The 19,506-nt window shown below is 34.9% G+C and overlaps 13 non-coding genes across 13 annotated transcripts; all 13 read left to right on the top strand.

Moving 5' to 3' along the window:
• Positions 1-66: 66 nt before the first annotated feature.
• On the top strand, positions 67-139 carry TRNAR-CCU (transfer RNA arginine (anticodon CCU)). Its single transcript has one exon. It is a non-coding gene; the product is annotated as a tRNA-Arg (tRNA).
• Positions 140-1,984: 1,845 nt separating this feature from the next.
• Positions 1,985-2,057, top strand: TRNAR-CCU (transfer RNA arginine (anticodon CCU)). Its single transcript has one exon. It is a non-coding gene; the product is annotated as a tRNA-Arg (tRNA).
• Positions 2,058-5,883: 3,826 nt separating this feature from the next.
• TRNAR-CCU (transfer RNA arginine (anticodon CCU)) lies at positions 5,884-5,956 on the top strand. Its single transcript has one exon. It is a non-coding gene; the product is annotated as a tRNA-Arg (tRNA).
• Positions 5,957-7,812: 1,856 nt separating this feature from the next.
• Positions 7,813-7,885, top strand: TRNAR-CCU (transfer RNA arginine (anticodon CCU)). The gene has a single exon. It is a non-coding gene; the product is annotated as a tRNA-Arg (tRNA).
• A 1,846-nt stretch (positions 7,886-9,731) lies between these two features.
• On the top strand, positions 9,732-9,804 carry TRNAR-CCU (transfer RNA arginine (anticodon CCU)). The gene has a single exon. It is a non-coding gene; the product is annotated as a tRNA-Arg (tRNA).
• Positions 9,805-10,706: 902 nt separating this feature from the next.
• TRNAR-CCU (transfer RNA arginine (anticodon CCU)) lies at positions 10,707-10,779 on the top strand. Its single transcript has one exon. It is a non-coding gene; the product is annotated as a tRNA-Arg (tRNA).
• Positions 10,780-11,701: 922 nt separating this feature from the next.
• On the top strand, positions 11,702-11,774 carry TRNAR-CCU (transfer RNA arginine (anticodon CCU)). The gene has a single exon. It is a non-coding gene; the product is annotated as a tRNA-Arg (tRNA).
• Positions 11,775-13,607: 1,833 nt separating this feature from the next.
• On the top strand, positions 13,608-13,680 carry TRNAR-CCU (transfer RNA arginine (anticodon CCU)). The gene has a single exon. It is a non-coding gene; the product is annotated as a tRNA-Arg (tRNA).
• Positions 13,681-14,594: 914 nt separating this feature from the next.
• On the top strand, positions 14,595-14,667 carry TRNAR-CCU (transfer RNA arginine (anticodon CCU)). Its single transcript has one exon. It is a non-coding gene; the product is annotated as a tRNA-Arg (tRNA).
• A 1,877-nt stretch (positions 14,668-16,544) lies between these two features.
• Positions 16,545-16,617, top strand: TRNAR-CCU (transfer RNA arginine (anticodon CCU)). Its single transcript has one exon. It is a non-coding gene; the product is annotated as a tRNA-Arg (tRNA).
• Positions 16,618-17,475: 858 nt separating this feature from the next.
• TRNAR-CCU (transfer RNA arginine (anticodon CCU)) lies at positions 17,476-17,548 on the top strand. Its single transcript has one exon. It is a non-coding gene; the product is annotated as a tRNA-Arg (tRNA).
• Positions 17,549-18,446: 898 nt separating this feature from the next.
• On the top strand, positions 18,447-18,519 carry TRNAR-CCU (transfer RNA arginine (anticodon CCU)). The gene has a single exon. It is a non-coding gene; the product is annotated as a tRNA-Arg (tRNA).
• An 898-nt stretch (positions 18,520-19,417) lies between these two features.
• On the top strand, positions 19,418-19,490 carry TRNAR-CCU (transfer RNA arginine (anticodon CCU)). The gene has a single exon. It is a non-coding gene; the product is annotated as a tRNA-Arg (tRNA).
• The last annotated feature ends 16 nt before the right edge of the window (positions 19,491-19,506 follow it).

Below are 19,506 nucleotides of genomic sequence, written 5' to 3'. Positions count from 1 at the left end.
ACTTTTTCTCAAAAATAAATAATTGACTATTAAAAACATATCAGTCTTGAATGAGAAAATCAGTAAGCCCCAGTGGCCTAATGGATAAGGCACTGGCCTCCTAAGCCAGGGATTGTGGGCTCAAGTCCCATCTGGGGTGGAACTCATTAAAGCAGCTGTGTCGTCACTAGAGTTGATACTTTATCCTTGCTTCAACTGTACAACAGTCTTGTAGTGTTTAGATTGCAAAAACATGACCACAGAAACTAAAAATGACATTTATTATAACATTGTTGTGGGTTTTTTGTTTACTTTTCTATCACTGTGAAAAGCTTATTCAAGTGCCATCTGGCATGCATGATCCTTTGTTGCTCATCATTCATCACCAAAAATGATTTTCTTTTTAAATTCTTATGACTGTACTGATTGTATTGAATAAAATCCACATCTAGCATAACTGTTTTATGCTGCACAGTGCTCCAGTGGTGCAATTGGACAGCGCGTGGTACTTATAAGACATTATCTGTTGAGCAATGTCAAGGTTGTGAATTCAAGTCTCACCTGAAGCAGTTTTGTTTACAGTTTTTTTCCTTTTTCTTATGTCATTAGTCATTGATTATAATCTTCTACCTTTATATTTAATATGATATTACAAAGGATGGAAGAAAGAAAGAAAGAAAGAAAGAAAGAAAGAAAGAAAGAAAGAAAGAAAGAAAGAAAGAAAGAAAGAAAGAAAAAACACAAATATGATTGTGAATTTAAGTTGTCAGCACACATCTGCTTTGGTTCAAATGCACTGCATATCTTCCTTCAGTCAGCCAACAAAACAGCAATTGAAAAGATTAACACACTGTTGGTAAAGCAGTTGCATCAAATAGATTTTTTGCAATATAGCATGATAATCCATACTGACAGCTCTGGATAGTACCAGCACATTTCTTGCTGGACTTGGTAATGCAAAGAACACAGTAAACAGCTTCACTTTTTCTCAAAAATAAATAATTGACTATTAAAAACCTATCAGTCTTGAATGAGAAAGTCAGTAAGCCCTAGTGGCCTAATGGATAAGGCATTGGCCTTCTAAACCAGGGATTGTGGGTTCAAGTCCCATCTGGGGTGGAACTCATTAAAGCAGCTGTGTCGTCACTAGAGTTGATATTTTATCCTTGCTTCAACTGTACAACAGTCTTGTAGTGTTTAGATTGCAAAAACATGACCACAGAAGCTAAAAATGACATTTATTATAACATTGTTGTGTTTTTTTTGTTTACTTTTCTATCACTGTGGAAAGCTTATTCAAGTGCCATCTGGCATGCATGATCCTTTGTTGCTCATCATTCATCACCAAAAATGATTTTCTTTTTAAATTCTTATGACTGTACTGATTGTATTGAATAAAATCCACATCTAGCATAACTGTTTTATGCTGCAAAGTGCTCCAGTGGTGCAATTGGACAGCGCATGGTACTTATAAGACAGTATCTGTTGAGCAATGTCAAGGTTGTGAATTCAAGTCTCACCTGAAGCAGTTTTGTTTACAGTTTTTTTCCTTTTTCTTATGTCATTAGTCATTGATTATAATCTTCTACCTTAATATTTAATATGATATTACAAAGGATGGAAGAAAGAAAGAAAGAAAGAAAGAAAGAAAGAAAGAAAGAAAGAAAGAAAGAAAGAAAGAAAGAAAGAAAGAAAAAACACAAATATGATTGTGAATTTAAGTTGTCAGCACACATCTGCTTTGGTTCAAATGCACTGCATATCTTCCTTCAGTGAGCCAACAAAACAGCAATTGAAAAGATTAACACACTGTTGGTAAAGCAGTTGCATCAAATAGATTTTTTGCAATATAGCATGATAATCCATACTGACAGCTCTGGATAGTACCAGCACATTTCTTGCTGGACTTGGTAATGCAAAGAACACAGTAAACAGCTTCACTTTTTCTCAAAAATAAATAATTGACTATTAAAAACCTATCAGTCTTGAATGATAACGTCAGTAAGCCCCAGTGGCCTAATAGATAAGGCACTGGCCTCCTAAGCCAGGGATTGTGGGTTCAAGTCCCACCTGGGGTGGAACTCATTAAAGCAGCTGTGTCGTCACTAGAGTTAATATTTTATCCTTGCTTCAACTGTACAACAGTCTTGTAGTGTTTAGATTGCAAAAACATGACCACAGAAGCGAAAAATGACATTTATTATAACATTGTTGTGGTTTTTTTGTTTACTTTTCTATCACTGTGGAAAGCTTATTCAAGTGCCATCTGGCCTGCATGATCCTTTGTTGCTCATCATTCATCACCAAAAATGATTTTCTTTTTAAATTCTTATGACTGTACTGATTGTATTGAATAAAATCCACATCTAGCATAACTGTTTTATGCTGCAAAGTGCTCCAGTGGTGCAATTGGACAGCGCGTGGCACTTATAAGACAGTATCTGTTGAGCAATGTCAAGGTTGTGAATTCAAGTCTCACCTGAAGCAGTTTTGTTTACAGTTTTTTTCCTTTTTCTTATGTCATTAGTCATTGATTATAATCTTCTACCTTAATATTTAATATGATATTACAAAGGATGGAAGAAAGAAAGAAAGAAAGAAAGAAAGAAAGAAAGAAAGAAAGAAAGAAAGAAAGAAAGAAAGAAAGAAAGAAACACAAATATGATTGTGAATTTAAGTTGTCAGCACACATCTGCTTTGGTTCAAATGCACTGCATATCTTCCTTCAGTGAGCCAACAAAACAGCAATTGAAAAGATTAACACACTGTTGGTAAAGCAGTTGCATCAAACAGATTTTTTGCAATATAGCATGATAATCCATACTGACAGCTCTGGATAGTACCAGCACATTTCTTGCTGGACTTGGTAATGCAAAGAACACAGTAAACAGCTTCACTTTTTCTCAAAAATAAATAATTGACTATTAAAAACCTATCAGTCTTGAATGAGAAAGTCAGTAAGCCCCAGTGGCCTAATGGATAAGGCACTGGCCTTCTAAGCCAGGTATTGTGGGTTCAAGTCCCATCTGGTGTGGAACTCATTAAAGCAGCTGTGTCGTCACTAGAGTTGATATTTTATCCTTGCTTCAACTGTACAACAGTCTTGTAGTGTTTAGATTGCAAAAACATGACCACAGAAGCTAAAAATGACATTTATTATAACATTGTTGTGGTTTTTTTGTTTACTTTTCTATCACTGTGGAAAGCTTATTCAAGTGCCATCTGGCATGCATGATCCTTTGTTGCTCATCATTCATCACCAAAAATGATTTTCTTTTTAAATTCTTATGACTGTACTGATTGTATTGAATAAAATCCACATCTAGCATAACTGTTTTATGCTGCACAGTGCTCCAGTGGTGCAATTGGACAGCGCGTGGTACTTATAAGACAGTGTCTGTTGAGCAATGTCAAGGTTGTGAATTCAAGTCTTACCTGAAGCAGTTTTGTTTACAGTTTTTTTCCTTTTTCTTATGTCATTAGTCATTGATTATAATCTTCTACCTTAATATTTAATATGATATTACAAAGGATGGAAGAAAGAAAGAAAGAAAGAAAGAAAGAAAGAAAGAAAGAAAGAAAGAAAGAAAGAAAGAAAGAAAGAAAGAAAGAAAGAAAGAAAAAGAAAAAACACAAATATGATTGTAAATTTAAGTTGTCAGCACACATCTGCTTTGGTTCAAATGCACTGCATATCTTCCTTCAGTCAGCCAACAAAACAGCAATTGAAAAGATTAACACACTGTTGGTAAAGCAGTTGCATCAAATAGTTTTTTTGCAATAGAGCATGATAATCCATACTGACAGCTCTGGATAGTACCAGCACATTTCTTGCTGGACTTGGTAATGCAAAGAACACAGTAAACAGCTTCACTATTTCTCAAAAATAAATAATTGACTATTAAAAACCTATCAGTCTTGATTGAGAAAGTCAGTAAGCACCAGTGGCCTAATGGATAAGGCACTGGCCTTCTAAACCAGGGATTGTGGGTTCAAGTCCCATCTGGGGTGGAACTCATTAAAGCAGCTGTGTCGTCACTAGAGTTGATATTTTATCCTTGCTTCAACTGTACAACAGTCTTGTAGTGTTTAGATTGCAAAAACATGACCACAGAAGCTAAAAATTACATTTATTATAACATTGTTGTGGTTTTTTTGTTTACTTTTCTATCACTGTGAAAAGCTTATTCAAGTGCCATCTGGCATGCATGATCCTTTGTTGCTCATCATTCATCACCAAAAATGATTTTCTTTTTAAATTCTTATGACTGTACTGATTGTATTGAATAAAATCCACATCTAGCATAACTGTTTTATGCTGCACAGTGCTCCAGTGGTGCAATTGGACAACGTGTGGTACTTATAAGACAGTATCTGTTAAGCAATGTCAAGGTTGTGAATTCAAGTCTCACCTGAAGCAGTTTTGTTTACAGTTTTTTTCCTTTTTCTTATGTCATTAGTCATTGATTATAATCTTCTACCTTAATATTTAATATGATATTACAAAGGATGGAAGAAAGAAAGAAAGAGAGAAAGAAAGAAAGAAAGAAAGAAAGAAAGAAAGAAAGAAAGAAAGAAAGAAAGAAAGAAAGAAAGAAAGAAAGAAAGAAAGAAAGAAAGAAAGAACACAAATATGATTGTGAATTTAAGTTGTGAGCACACATCTGCTTTGGTTCAAATGCACTGCATATCTTCCTTCAGTCAGCCAACAAAACAGCAATTGAAAAGATTAACACACTGTTGGTAAAGCAGTTGCATCAAATAGATTTTTTGCAATATAGCATGATAATCCATACTGACAGCTCTGGATAGTACCAGCACATTTCTTGCTGGACTTGGTAATGCAAAGAACACAGTAAACAGCTTCACTTTTTCTCAAAAATAAATAATTGACTATTAAAAACCTATCAGTCTTGAATGAGAAAGTCAGTAAGCCACAGTGGCCTAATGGATAAGGCACTGGCCTCCTACGCCAGGGATTGTGGGTTCAAGTCCCATCTGGGGTGGAACTCATTAAAGCAGCTGTGTCGTCACTAGAGTTGATATTTTATCCTTGCTTCAACTGTTCAACAGTCTTGTAGTGTTTAGATTGCAAAAACATGACCACAGAAGCTAAAAATGAGATTTATTATAACATTGTTGTGGTTTTTTTGTTTACTTTTCTATCACTGTGGAAAGCTTATTCAAGTGCCATCTGGCATGCATGATCCTTTGTTGCTCATCATTCATCACCAAAAATGATTTTCTTTTTAAATTCTTATGACTGTACTGATTGTATTGAATAAAATCCACATCTAGCATAACTGTTTTATGCTGCAAAGTGCTCCAGTGGTGCAATTGGACAGCGCGTGGTACTTATAAGACAGTATCTGTTGAGCAATGTCAAGGTTGTGAATTCAAGTCTCACCTGAAGCAGTTTTGTTTACAGTTTTTTTCCTTTTTCTTATGTCATTAGTCATTGATTATAATCTTCTACCTTAATATTTAATATGATATTACAAAGGATGGAAGAAAGAAAGAAAGAAAGAAAGAAAGAAAGAAAGAAAGAAAGAAAGAAAGAAAGAAAGAAAGAAAGAAAGAAAGAAAGAAAGAAAAAACACAAACATTATTGTGAATTTAAGTTGTCAGCACACATCTGCTTTGGTTCAAATGCACTGCATATCTTCCTTCAGTCAGCCAACAAAACAGCAATTGAAAAGATTAACACACTGTTGGTAAAGCAGTTGCATCAAATAGTTTTTTTGCAATAGAGCATGATAATCCATACTGACAGCTCTTGATAGTACCAGCACATTTCTTGCTGGACTTGGTAATGCAAAGAACACAGTAAACAGCTTCACTTTTTCTCAAAAATAAATAATTGACTATTAAAAACCTATCAGTCTTGAATGAGAAAGTCAGTAAGTCCCAGTGGCCTAATGGATAAGGCACTGGCCTCCTAAGCCAGGGATTGTGGGTTCAAGTCCCATCTGAGGTGGAATTCATTAAAGCATCTGTGTCGTCACTAGAGTTGATACTTTATCCTTGCTTCAACTGTACAACAGTCTTGTAGTGTTTAGATTGCAAAAACATGACCACAGAAGCTAAAAATGACATTTATTATAACAATGTTGTGGGTTTTTTGTTTACTTTTCTATCACTGTGAAAAGCTTATTCAAGTGCCATCTGGCATGCATGATCCTTTGTTGCTCATCATTCATCTCAAAAATGATTTTCTTTTTAAATTCTTATGACTGTACTGATTGTATTGAATAAAATCCATATCTAGCATAACTGTTTTATGCTGCACAGTGCTCCAGTGGTGCAATTGGACAACGTGTGGTACTTATAAGACAGTATCTGTTGAGCAATGTCAAGGTTGTGAATTCAAGTCTCACCTGAAGCAGTTTTGTTTACAGTTTTTTTCCTTTTTCTTATGTCATTAGTCATTGATTATAATCTTCTACCTTAATATTTAATATGATATTACAAAGGATGGAAGAAAGAAAGAAAGAAAGAAAGAAAGAAAGAAAGAAAGAAAGAAAGAAAGAAAGAAAGAAAGAAAGAAAGAAAGAAAGAAAGAAAAAACACAAATATGATTGTAAATTTAAATTGTCAGCACACATCTGCTTTGGTTCAAATGCACTGCATATCTTCCTTCAGTCAGCCAACAAAACAGCAATTGAAAAGATTAACACACTGTTGGTAAAGCAGTTGCATCAAATAGATTTTTTGCAATATAGCATGATAATCCATACTGACAGCTCTGGATAGTACCAGCACATTTCTTGCTGGACTTGGTAATGCAAAGAACACAGTAAACAGCTTCACTTTTTCTCAAAAATAAATAATTGACTATTAAAAACCTATCAGTCTTGAATGAGAAAGTCAGTAAGCCCCAGTGGCCTAATGGATAAGGCACTGGCCTCTTACGCCAGGGATTGTGGGTTCAAGTCCCATCTGGGGTGGAACTCATTAAAGCAGCTGTGTCGTCACTAGAGTTGGTATTTTATCCTTGCTTCAACTGTTCAACAGTCTTGTAGTGTTTAGATTGCAAAAACATGACCACAGAAGCTAAAAATGAGATTTATTATAACATTGTTGTGGTTTTTTTGTTTACTTTTCTATCACTGTGAAAAGCTAATTCAAGTGCCATCTGGCATGCATGATCCTTTGTTGCTCATCCTTCATCACCAAAAATGATTTTCTTTTTAAATTCTTATGACTGTACTGATTGTATTGAATAAAATCCACATCTAGCATAACTGTTTTATGCTGCAAAGTGCTCCAGTGGTGCAATTGGACAGTGCGTGGTACTTATAAGACAGTATCTGTTGAGCAATGTCAAGGTTGTGAATTCAAGTCTCACCTGAAGCAGTTTTGTTTACAGTTTTTTTCCTTTTTCTTATGTCATTAGTCATTGATTATAATCTTCTACCTTAAAATTTAATATGATATTACAAAGGAAGGAAGAAAGAAAGAAAGAAAGAAAGAAAGAAAGAAAGAAAGAAAGAAAGAAAGAAAGAAAGAAAGAAAGAAAGAAAAAACACAAACATTATTGTGAATTTAAGTTGTCAGCACACATCTGCTTTGGTTCAAATGCACTGCATATCTTCCTTCAGTCAGCCAACAAAACAGCAATTGAAAAGATTAACACACTGTTGGTAAAGCAGTTGCATCAAATAGTTTTTTTGCAATAGAGCATGATAATCCATACTGACAGCTCTGGATAGTACCAGCACATTTCTTGCTGGACTTGGTAATGCAAAGAACACAGTAAACAGCTTCACTTTTTCTCAAAAATAAATAATTGACTATTAAAAACCTATCAGTCTTGAATGAGAAAGTCAGTAAGCCCCAGTGGCCTAATGGATAAGGCACTGGCCTCCTAAGCCAGGGATTGTGGGTTCAAGTCCCATCTGAGGTGAAATTCATTAAAGCATCTGTGTCGTCACTAGAGTTGATACTTTATCCTTGCTTCAACTGTACAACAGTCTTGTAGTGTTTAGATTGCAAAAACATGACCACAGAAGCTAAAAATGACATTTATTATAACAATGTTGTGGGTTTTTTGTTTACTTTTCTATCACTGTGAAAAGCTTATTCAAGTGCCATCTGGCATGCATGATCCTTTGTTGCTCATCATTCATCACCAAAAATGATTTTCTTTTTAAATTCTTATGACTGTACTGATTGTATTGAATAAAATCCACATCTAGCATAACTGTTTTATGCTGCACAGTGCTCCACTGGTGCAATTGGACAGCGCGTGGTACTTATAAGACAGTATCTGTTGAGCAATGTCAAGGTTGTGAATTCAAGTCTCACCTGAAGCAGTTTTGTTTACAGTTTTTTTCCTTTTTCTTATGTCATTAGTCATTGATTATAATCTTCTACCTTAATATTTAATATGATATTACAAAGGATGGAAGAAAGAAAGAAAGAAAGAAAGAAAGAAAGAAAGAAAGAAAGAAAGAAAGAAAGAAAGAAAAAACACAAATATGATTGTAAATTTAAGTTGTCAGCACACATCTGCTTTGGTTCAAATGCACTGCATATCTTCCTTCAGTCAGCCAACAAAACAGCAATTGAAAAGATTAACACACTGTTGGTAAAGCAGTTGCATCAAATAGTTTTTTTGCAATAGAGCATGATAATCCATACTGACAGCTCTGGATAGTACCAACACATTTCTTGCTGGACTTGGTAATGCAAAGAACACAGTAAACAGCTTCACTTTTTCTCAAAAATAAATAATTGACTATTAAAAACATATCAGTCTTGAATGAGAAAGTCAGTAAGCCCCAGTGGCCTAATGGATAAAGCACTGGCCTCCTAAGCCAGGGATTGTGGCTTCAAGTCCCATCTGGGGTGGAACTCATTAAAGCAGCTGTGTCGTCACTAGAGTTGATACTTTATCCTTGCTTCAACTGTACAACAGTCTTGTAGTGTTTAGATTGCAAAAACATTACCACAGAAGCTAAAAATGACATTTATTTTAACATTGTTGTGGGTTTTTTGTTTACTTTTCTATCACTGTGAAAAGCTTATTCAAGTGCCATCTGGCATGCATGATCCTTTGTTGCTCATCATTCATCACCAAAAATGATTTTCTTTTTAAATTCTTATGACTGTACTGATTGTATTGAATAAAATCCACATCTAGCATAACTGTTTTATGCTGCACAGTGCTCCAGTGGTGCAATTGGACAGCGCGTGGTACTTATAAGACAGTATCTGTTGAGCAATGTCAAGGTTGTGAATTCAAGTCTCACATGAAGCAGTTTTGTTTACAGTTTTTTTTCCTTTTTCTTATGTCATTAGTCATTGATTATAATCTTCTACCTTAATATTTAATATGATATTACAAAGGATGGAAGAAAGAAAGAAAGAAAGAAAGAAAGAAAGAAAGAAAGAAAGAAAGAAAGAAAGAAAGAAAGAAAGAAAGAAAGAAAGAAAGAAAAAACACAAATATGATTGTAAATTTAAGTTGTCAGCACACATCTGCTTTGGTTCAAATGCACTGCATATCTTCCTTCAGTCAGCCAACAAAACAGCAATTGAAAAGATTAACACACTGTTGGTAAAGCAGTTGCATCAAATAGATTTTTTGCAATATAGCATGATAATCCATACTGACAGCTCTGGATAGTACCAGCACATTTCTTGCTGGACTTGGTAATGCAAAGTACACAGTAAACAGCTTCACTTTTTCTCAAAAATAAATAATTGACTATTAAAAACCTATCAGTCTTGTATGAGAAAGTCAGTAAGCCCCTGTGGCCTAATGGATAAGGCACTGGCCTCCTAAACCAGGGATTGTGGGTTCAAGTCCCATCTGGGGTGGAACTCATTAAAGCAGCTGTGTCTTCACTAGAGTTGATATTTTATCCTTACTTCAACTGTACAACAGTCTTGTAGTGTTTAGATTGCAAAAACATGACCACAGAAGCTAAAAATGACATTTATTATAACATTGTTGTGGTTTTTTTGTTTACTTTTCTATCACTGTGGAAAGCTTATTCAAGTGCCATCTGGCATGCATGATCCTTTGTTGCTCATCATTCATCACCAAAAATGATTTTCTTTTTAAATTCTTATGACTGTACTGATTGTATTGAATAAAATCCACATCTAGCATAACTGTTTTATGCTGCAAAGTGCTCCAGTGGTGCAATTGGACAGCGCGTGGTACTTATAAGACAGTATCTGTTGAGCAATGTCAAGGTTGTGAATTCAAGTCTCACCTGAAGCAGTTTTGTTTACAGTTTTTTTCCTTTTTCTTATGTCATTAGTCATTGATTATAATCTTCTACCTTAATATTTAATATGATATTACAAAGGATGGAAGAAAGAAAGAAAGAAAGAAAGAAAGAAAGAAAGAAAGAAAGAAAGAAAGAAAGAAAGAAAGAAAGAAAGAAAGAAAGAAAGAAAGAAAAAACACAAATATGATTGTAAATTTAAGTTGTCAGCACACATCTGCTTTGGTTCAAATGCACTGCATATCTTCCTTCAGTCAGCCAACAAAACAGCAATTGAAAAGATTAACACACTGTTGGTAAAGCAGTTGCATCAAATAGTTTTTTTGCAATAGAGCATGATAATCCATACTGACAGCTCTGGATAGTACCAGCACATTTCTTGCTGGACTTGGTAATGCAAAGAACACAGTAAACAGCTTCACTTTTTCTCAAAAATAAATAATTGACTATTAAAAACATATCAGTCTTGAATGAGAACGTCAGTCAGCCCCAGTGGCCTAATGGATAAGGCACTGGCTTCCTAAGCCAGGGATTGTGGGTTCAAGTCCCATCTGGGGTGGAACTCATTAAAGCAGCTGTGTCATCACTAGAGTTGATACTTTATTCTTGCTTCAACTGTACTACAGTCTTGTAGTGTTTAGATTGCAAAAACATGACCACAGAAGCTAAAAATGACATTTATTATAACATTGTTGTGGGTTTTTTGTTTACTTTTCTATCACTGTGAAAAGCTTATTCAAGTGCCATCTGGCATGCATGATCCTTTGTTGCTCATCATTCATCACCAAAAATGATTTTCTTTTTAAATTCTTATGACTGTACTGATTGTATTGAATAAAATCCACATCTAGCATAACTGTTTTATGCTGCAAAGTGCTCCAGTGGTGCAATTGGACAGCGCGTGGTACTTATAAGACATTATCTGTTGAGCAATGTCAAGGTTGTGAATTCAAGTCTCATCTGAAGCAGTTTTGTTTACAGTTTTTTTCCTTTTTCTTATGTCATTAGTCATTGATTATAATCTTCTACCTTAATATTTAATATGATATTACAAATGATGAAAGAAAGAAAGAAAGAAAGAAAGAAAGAAAGAAAGAAAGAAAGAAAGAAAGAAAGAAAGAAAGAAAGAAAGAAAGAAAGAAAGAAAGAAAGAAAGAAAGAAAGAAAGAAAAAACACAAATATGATTGTGAATTTAAGTTGTCAGCACACATCTGCTTTGGTTCAAATGCACTGCATATCTTCCTTCAGTGAGCCAACAAAACAGCAATTGAAAAGATTAACACACTGTTGGTAAAGCAGTTGCATCAAATAGATTTTTTGCAATATAGCATGATAATCCATACTGACAGCTCTGGATAGTACCAGCACATTTCTTGCTGGACTTGGTAATGCAAAGAACACAGTAAACAGCTTCACTTTTTCTCAAAAATAAATAATTGACTATTAAAAACCTATCAGTCTTGAATGAGAAAGTCAGTAAGCCCCAGTGGCCTAATGGATAAGGCTCTGGCCTCCTAAGCCAGGGATTGTGGGTTCAAGTCCCATCTGGTGTGGAACTCATTAAAGCAGCTGTGTCGTCACTAGAGTTGATATTTTATCCTTGCTTCAACTGTACAACAGTCTTGTAGTGTTTAGATTGCAAAAACATGACCACAGAAGCTAAAAATGACATTTATTATAACATTGTTGTGGTTTTTTTGTTTACTTTTCTATCACTGTGGAAAGCTTATTCAAGTGCCATCTGGCATGCATGATCCTTTGTTGCTCATCATTCATCACCAAAAATGATTTTCTTTTTAAATTCTTATGACTGTACTGATTGTATTGAATCAAATCCACATCTAGCATAACTGTGTTATGCTGCACAGTGCTCCAGTGGTGCAATTGGACAGCGCGTGGTACTTATAAGACAGTATCTGTTGAGCAATGTCAAGGTTGTTAATTCAAGTCTCACCTGAAGCAGTTTTGTTTACAGTTTTTTTCCTTTTTCTTATGTCATTAGTCATTGATTATAATCTTCTACCTTAATATTTAATATGATATTACAAAGGATGGAAGAAAGAAAGAAAGAAAGAAAGAAAGAAAGAAAGAAAGAAAGAAAGAAAGAAAGAAAGAAAAAACACAAATATGATTGTAAATTTAAGTTGTCAGCACACATCTGCTTTGGTTCAAATGCACTGCATATCTTCCTTCAGTCAGCCAACAAAACAGCAATTGAAAAGATTAACACACTGTTGGTAAAGCAGTTGCATCAAATAGTTTTTTTGCAATAGAGCATGATAATCCATACTGACAGCTCTGGATAGTACCAGCACATTTCTTGCTGGACTTGGTAATGCAAAGAACACAGTAAACAGCTTCACTTTTTCTCAAAAATAAATAATTGACTATTAAAAACATATCAGTCTTGAATGAGAAAGTCAGTAAGCCCCAGTGGCTTAATGGATAAGGCACTGGCCTCCTAAGCCAGGGATTGTGGGTTCAAGTACCATCTGGGGTGGAACTCATTAAAGCAGCTGTGTCGTCACTAGAGTTGATACTTTATCCTTGCTTCAACTGTACAACAGTCTTGTAGAGTTTAGATTGCTAAAACATGACCACAGAAGCTAAAAATGACATTTATTATAACATTGTTGTGGGTTTTTTGTTTACTTTTCTATCACTGTGAAAAGCTAATTCAAGTGCCATCTGGCATGCATGATCCTTTGTTGCTCATCCTTCATCACCAAAAATGATTTTCTTTTTAAATTCTTATGACTGTACTGATTGTATTGAATAAAATCCACATCTAGCATAACTGTTTTATGCTGCACAGTGCTCCAGTGGTGCAATTGGACAGCGCGTGGTACTTATAAGACAGTATCTGTTGAGCAATGTCAAGGTTGTGAATTCAAGTCTCACCTGAAGCAGTTTTGTTAACAGTTTTTTTCCTTTTTCTTATGTCATTAGTCATTGATTATAATCTTCTACCTTAATATTTAATATGATATTACAAAGGATGGAAGAAAGAAAGAAAGAAAGAAAGAAAGAAAGAAAGAAAGAAAGAAAGAAAGAAAGAAAGAAAGAAAGAAAGAAAAAACACAAATATGATTGTGAATTTAAGTTGTCAGCACACATCTGCTTTGGTTCAAATGCACAGCATATCTTCCTTCAGTGAGCCAACAAAACAGCAATTGAAAAGATTAACACACTGTTGGTAAAGCAGTTGCATCAAATAGATTTTTTGCAATATAGCATGATAATCCATACTGACAGCTCTGGATAGTACCAGCACATTTCTTGCTGGACTTGGTAATGCAAAGAACACAGTAAACAGCTTCACTTTTTCTCAAAAATAAATAATTGACTATTAAAAACCTATCAGTCTTGAATGAGAAAGTCAGTAAGCCCCAGTGGCCTAATGGCTAAGGCACTGGCCTCCTACGCCAGGGATTGTGGGTTCAAGTCCCATCTGGGGTGGAACTCATTAAAGCAGTTGTGTCGTCACTAGAGTTGATATTTTATCCTTGTTTCAACTGTACAACAGTCTTGTAGTGTTTAGATTGCAAAAACATGACCACAGAAGCTAAAAATGACATTTATTATAACATTGTTGTGGTTTTTTTGTTTACTTTTCTATCACTGTGGAAAGCTTATTCCAGTGCCATCTGGCATGCATGATCCTTTGTTGCTCATCATTCATCACCAAAAATGATTTTCTTTTTAAATTCTTATGACTGTACTGATTGTATTGAATCAAATCCACATCTAGCATAACTGTTTTATGCTGCACAGTGCTCCAGTGGTGCAATTGGACAGCGCGTGGTACTTATAAGACAGTATCTGTTGAGCAATGTCAAGGTTGTGAATTCAAGTCTCACCTGAAGCAGTTTTGTTTACAGTTTTTTTCCTTTTTCTTATGTCATTAGTCATTGATTATAATCTTCTACCTTAATATTTAATATGATATTACAAAGGATGGAAGAAAGAAAGAAAGAAAGAAAGAAAGAAAGAAAGAAAGAAAGAAAGAAAGAAAGAAAGAAAGAAAGAAAGAAAGAAAGAAAGAAAGAAAGAAAGAAAGAAAAAACACAAATATGATTGTAAATTTAAGTTGTCAGCACACATCTGCTTTGGTTCAAATGCACTGCATATCTTCCTTCAGTCAGCCAACAAAACAGCAATTGAAAAGATTAACACACTGTTGGTAAAGCAGTTGCATCAAATAGTTTTTTTGCAATAGAGCATGATAATCCATACTGACAGCTCTGGATAGTACCAGCACATTTCTTGCTGGACTTGGTAATGCAAAGAACACAGTAAACAGCTTCACTTTTTCTCAAAAATAAATAATTGACTATTAAAAACATATCAGTCTTGAATGAGAAAGTCAGTAAGCCCCAGTGGCCTAATGGATAAGGCACTGGCCTCCTAAGCCAGGGATTGTGGGTTCAAGTACCATCTGGGGTGGAACTCATTAAAGCAGCTGTGTCGTCACTAGAGTTGATACTTTATCCTTGCTTCAACTGTACAACAGTCTTGTAGAGTTTAGATTGCTAAAACATGACCACAGAAGCTAAAAATGACATTTATTATAACATTGTTGTGGGTTTTTTGTTTACTTTTCTGTCACTGTGAAAAGCTAATTCAAGTGCCATCTGGCATGCATGATCCTTTGTTGCTCATCCTTCATCACCAAAAATGATTTTCTTTTTAAATTCTTATGACTGTACTGATTGTATTGAATAAAATCCACATCTAGCATAACTGTTTTATGCTGCACAGTGCTCCAGTGGTGCAATTGGACAGCGCGTGGTACTTATAAGACAGTATCTGTTGAGCAATGTCAAGGTTGTGAATTCAAGTCTCACCTGAAGCAGTTTTGTTTACAGTTTTTTTCCTTTTTCTTATGTCATTAGTCATTGATTATAATCTTCTACCTTAATATTTAATATGATATTACAAAGGATGGAAGAAAGAAAGAAAGAAAGAAAGAAAGAAAGAAAGAAAGAAAGAAAGAAAGAAAGAAAGAAAGAAAGAAAGAAAGAAAGAAAGAAAGAAAGAAAGAAAGAAAGAAAGAAAAAACACAAATATGATTGTAAATTTAAGTTGTCAGCACACATCTGCTTTGGTTCAAATGCACTGCATATCTTCCTTCAGTCAGCCAACAAAACAGCAATTGAAAAGATTAACACACTGTTGGTAAAGCAGTTGCATCAAATAGATTTTTTGCAATATAGCATGATAATCCATACTGACAGCTCTGGATAGTACCAGCACATTTCTTGCTGGACTTGGTAATGCAAAGAACACAGTAAACAGCTTCACTTTTTCTCAAAAATAAATAATTGACTATTAAAAACATATCAGTCTTGAATGAGAAAATCAGTAAGCCCCAGTGGCTTAATGGATAAGGCACTGGCCTCCTAAGCCAGGGATTGTGGGTTCAAGTACCATCTGGGGTGGAACTCATTAAAGCAGCTGTGTCGTCACTAGAGTTGATACTTTATCCTTGCTTCAACTGTACAACAGTCTTGTAGAGTTTAGATTGCTAAAACATGACCACAGAAGCTAAAAATGACATTTATTATAACATTGTTGTGGGTTTTTTGTTTACTTTTCTATCACTGTGAAAAGCTAATTCAAGTGCCATCTGGCATGCATGATCCTTTGTTGCTCATCCTTCATCACCAAAAATGATTTTCTTTTTAAATTCTTATGACTGTACTGATTGTATTGAATAAAATCCACATCTAGCATAACTGTTTTATGCTGCACAGTGCTCCAGTGGTGCAATTGGACAGCGCGTGGTACTTATAAGACAGTATCTGTTGAGCAATGTCAAGGTTGTGAATTCAAGTCTCACCTGAAGCAGTTTTGTTTACAGTTTTTTTCCTTTTTCTTATGTCATTAGTCATTGATTATAATCTTCTACCTTAATATTTAATATGATATTACAAAGGATGGAAGAAAGAAAGAAAGAAAGAAAGAAAGAAAGAAAGAAAGAAAGAAAGAAAGAAAGAAAGAAAGAAAGAAAAAACACAAATATGATTGTGAATTTAAGTTGTCAGCACACATCTGCTTTGGTTCAAATGCACAGCATATCTTCCTTCAGTGAGCCAACAAAACAGCAATTGAAAAGATTAACACACTGTTGGTAAAGCAGTTGCATCAAATAGATTTTTTGCAATATAGCATGATAATCCATACTGACAGCTCTGGATAGTACCAGCACATTTCTTGCTGGACTTGGTAATGCAAAGAACACAGTAAACAGCTTCACTTTTTCTCAAAAATAAATAATTGACTATTAAAAACCTATCAGTCTTGAATGAGAAAGTCAGTAAGCCCCAGTGGCCTAATGGCTAAGGCACTGGCCTCCTACGCCAGGGATTGTGGGTTCAAGTCCCATCTGGGGTGGAACTCATTAAAGCAGCTGTGTCGTCACTAGAGTTGATATTTTATCCTTGTTTCAACTGTACAACAGTCTTGTAGTGTTTAGATTGCAAAAACATGACCACAGAAGCTAAAAATGACATTTATTATAACATTGTTGTGGTTTTTTTGTTTACTTTTCTATCACTGTGGAAAGCTTATTCAAGTGCCATCTGGCATGCATGATCCTTTGTTGCTCATCATTCATCACCAAAAATGATTTTCTTTTTAAATTCTTATGACTGTACTGATTGTATTGAATCAAATCCACATCTAGCATAACTGTTTTATGCTGCACAGTGCTCCAGTGGTGCAATTGGACAGCGCGTGGTACTTATAAGACAGTATCTGTTGAGCAATGTCAAGGTTGTGAATTCAAGTCTCACCTGAAGCAGTTTTGTTTACAGTTTTTTTCCTTTTTCTTATGTCATTAGTCATTGATTATAATCTTCTACCTTAATATTTAATATGATATTACAAAGGATGGAAGAAAGAAAGAAAGAAAGAAAGAAAGAAAGACAGAAAGAAAGAAAAAACACAAATATGATTGTAAATTTAAGTTGTCAGCACACATCTGCTTTGGTTCAAATGCACTGCATATCTTCCTTCAGTCAGCCAACAAAACAGCAATTGAAAAGATTAACACACTGTTGGTAAAGCAGTTGCATCAAATAGATTTTTTGCAATAGAGCATGATAATCCATACTAACAGCTCTGGATAGTACCAGCACATTTCTTGCTGGACTTGGTAATGCAAAGAACACAGTAAACAGCTTCACTTTTTCTCAAAAATAAATAATTGACTATTAAAAACCTATCAGTCTTGATTCAGAAAGTCAGTAAGCCCCAGTGGCCTAATGGATAAGGCACTGGCCTCCTAAGCCAGGGATTGTGGGTTCAAGTCCCATCTGGGGTGGAACTCATTAAAGCAGCTGTGTCGTCACTAGAGTTGATACTTTATCCTTGCTTCAACTGTACAACAGTCTTGTAGTGTTTAGATTGCAAAAACATGACCACAGAAGCTAAAAATGACATTTATTATAACATTGTTGTGGGTTTTTTGTTTACTTTTCAATCACTGTGAAAAGCTTATTCAAGTGCCATCTGGCATGCATGATCCTTTGTTGCTCATCCTTCATCACCAAAAATGATTTTCTTTTTAAATTCTTATGACTGTACTGATTGTATTGAATAAAATCCACATCTAGCATAACTGTTTTATGCTGCACAGTGCTCCAGTGGTGCAATTGGACAGCGCGTGGTACTTATAAGACAGTATCTGTTGAGCAATGTCAAGGTTGTGAATTCAAGTCTCACCTGAAGCAGTTTTGTTAACAGTTTTTTTCCTTTTTCTTATGTCATTAGTCATTGATTATAATCTTCTACCTTAATATTTAATATGATATTACAAAGGATGGAAGAAAGAAAGAAAGAAAGAAAGAAAGAAAGAAAGAAAGAAAGAAAGAAAGAAAGAAAGAAAGAAAGAAAGAAAGAAAGAAAGAAAAAACACAAATATGATTGTGAATTTAAGTTGTCAGCACACATCTGCTTTGGTTCAAATGCACAGCATATCTTCCTTCAGTGAGCCAACAAAACAGCAATTGAAAAGATTAACACACTGTTGGTAAAGCAGTTGCATCAAATAGATTTTTTGCAATATAGCATGATAATCCATACTGACAGCTCTGGATAGTACCAGCACATTTCTTGCTGGACTTGGTAATGCAAAGAACACAGTAAACAGCTTCACTTTTTCTCAAAAATAAATAATTGACTATTAAAAACCTATCAGTCTTGAATGAGAAAGTCAGTAAGCCCCAGTGGCCTAATGGCTAAGGCACTGGCCTCCTACGCCAGGGATTGTGGGTTCAAGTCCCATCTGGGGTGGAACTCATTAAAGCAGTTGTGTCGTCACTAGAGTTGATATTTTATCCTTGTTTCAACTGTACAACAGTCTTGTAGTGTTTAGATTGCAAAAACATGACCACAGAAGCTAAAAATGACATTTATTATAACATTGTTGTGGTTTTTTTGTTTACTTTTCTATCACTGTGGAAAGCTTATTCCAGTGCCATCTGGCATGCATGATCCTTTGTTGCTCATCATTCATCACCAAAAATGATTTTCTTTTTAAATTCTTATGACTGTACTGATTGTATTGAATCAAATCCACATCTAGCATAACTGTTTTATGCTGCACAGTGCTCCAGTGGTGCAATTGGACAGCGCGTGGTACTTATAAGACAGTATCTGTTGAGCAATGTCAAGGTTGTGAATTCAAGTCTCACCTGAAGCAGTTTTGTTTACAGTTTTTTTCCTTTTTCTTATGTCATTAGTCATTGATTATAATCTTCTACCTTAATATTTAATATGATATTACAAAGGATGGAAGAAAGAAAGAAAGAAAGAAAGAAAGAAAGAAAGAAAGAAAGAAAGAAAGAAAGAAAGAAAGAAAGAAAGAAAGAAAGAAAGAAAAAACACAAACATGATTGTGAATTTAAGTTGTCAGCACACATCTGCTTTGGTTCAAATGCACTGCATATCTTCCTTCAGTCAGCCAACAAAACAGCAATTGACAAGATTAACACACTGTTGGTAAAGCAGTTGCATCAAATAGTTTTTTTGCAATAGAGCATGATAATCCATACTGACAGCTCTGGATAGTACCAGCACATTTCTTGCTGGACTTGGTAATGCAAAGAACACAGTAAACAGCTTCACTTTTTCTCAAAAATAAATAATTGACTATTAAAAACATATCAGTCTTGAATGAGAAAGTCAGTAAGCCCCAGTGGCCTAATGGATAAGGCACTGGCCTCCTAAGCCAGGGATTGTGGGTTCAAGTCCCATCTGGTGTGGAACTCATTAAAGCAG

Source organism: Pseudophryne corroboree, unplaced genomic scaffold (assembly GCF_028390025.1).
Source record: "Pseudophryne corroboree isolate aPseCor3 unplaced genomic scaffold, aPseCor3.hap2 scaffold_129, whole genome shotgun sequence".
NCBI classification, from domain to species: Eukaryota; Metazoa; Chordata; class Amphibia; order Anura; family Myobatrachidae; genus Pseudophryne; species Pseudophryne corroboree.
The sequence above is the reverse complement of the archived record's forward strand: the minus strand, read 5'-3'. Positions and strand labels throughout refer to the sequence as shown.